This window comes from Microchirus variegatus (assembly GCF_963457635.1).
Source record: "Microchirus variegatus genome assembly, chromosome: 11".
Lineage (NCBI taxonomy): Eukaryota > Metazoa > Chordata > Actinopteri > Pleuronectiformes > Soleidae > Microchirus > Microchirus variegatus.
The window spans coordinates 29,484,291-29,485,984 of NC_139812.1; positions in this window are offsets into that span (position 1 = coordinate 29,484,291).

Genomic DNA, 1,694 nt, shown 5'->3' on the forward strand with positions numbered 1-1,694 from the left:
GTTAGCTTTAGCTTCAGCAGAGAACTAGTGTCCTCTGCTCTGTTACAACTGTGAAAACATGACAGAAGGACAGAGGACATGAGGACAGAGGACATGAGGACACTAAACCTCCACAGAGAAGTTTAAAGGAGAAACGCGGCTCCTACGTTTACGTTAGCTCCAATGTTAGCTCTTGTGTTAGCTTCCAGCTAAATCAGCGCGGTGTTACTCACTCCGTGATCAGCGGTGTTTTCTTCACTTTTCTCGTGTTTTCTCCGCTAAAATCTTCACTTTTCTCGTGTTTTCTCCGCTAAAATCTTCACTTTTCTCGTGTTTTTTGGCTAAAATCCTGCCGCCGTGTGTCTTTTAAAGTCTCTGTGTCTCTGACACAATTCCGTTGTTTCTGCCGCTCTTCGCTTTTCAAAGTGAACTTTTTTAAATTTCCATCGACCAATGAGAGCGCAGTTCACGGACAAACAAACGACGCCATTGGTCAGGACGCACACGTGATGACGTCACAGCGGAGGGGAGGTGTCATCTTCTTCTTCCTCCTCTTTGTCAGTTTGTAAAATGGCGGTGAATGTGGTGTTCTGTGCGTTAGCGCCACCCTCAGGGCTGAGTGTGCATCACAACACCATTTCAACGTGATCCACACAAAGAGGAAGATTATTCAGAGATTATTCAAAGATTATTCAGAGATTATTCAGAGATTACAAGTGAATAATAAACATTGTGTGAAAGTTATTTATAACACAAAAGTGTTTAGAATTAAATAAAGGAATCTTTGATTTATTGATGATTTATTGATGTGTCCCACACACACACACGTTATTCCTCATGATTTGGTTTGTCGTTGAGGTTTTTAACGTGCATGTGATCGTCAACGACAACAACAACAACAACAACAACAACAACAACAACAACAACAACAACAACAGTCACTATGAGGCAGCCTCACTCACAGACTCACTCTCCCACACCAAAGTCAACAGAGCTGTTGGTTTTATGTCTCACTTCAGTGTTTGTTGTTGTTTATTAAAATGTCTTCTTCATCCTCCTCTTCATGATGATGATGATGATGATGATGATGATGGAGTGCAGAGCAGCAGCTGCTGCCTTGCTCCAGGGCGAGGCAGAGCTGTGACCTGAACACCTTTGTCCTCCCACGTCCACACAAATGTCCATTGTTTGTCTGTCTCTTTGTCCCTCAGCCCACTCAGACCCTGGGTAACGCTGATGAAGATGAGGATGAGGATGACGACGATGAGGGTAAACCAGAGGAAACCCAGGAGAGCGACTGAGTGTGAAGAGGACGAGGACGAGGACGAGGACGAGGACATTTTCTCACAGTGAGTCTGATGTTTGTTAACGAGTGAAAATATCATTCATTCTTTCGATGCTGTCAATTCTTTTAACTGAGTTCACTTATTCAACCCTTAGTTAATCCTAAATTAACCCTAAATTCACCCTAAATTAATCCTCAGTCAACCCTCGAGTCAGTAACAATAACTCTGATCATGTTTTGTGTTTTTATTTTATTTACATTATTTATATGTTGATATTATTTCTCAAAGTTTTCAGTTCTAAAGAAAACAAACTTATGAAATGTACTAAAACATTTTTGTTAATAACCGATCAATATTTTGTATTTTTTAAATTATTTGACAGACGATGAATCAAACGAAGAAAAATAAAGAAAGATTTGACTGTTTAAC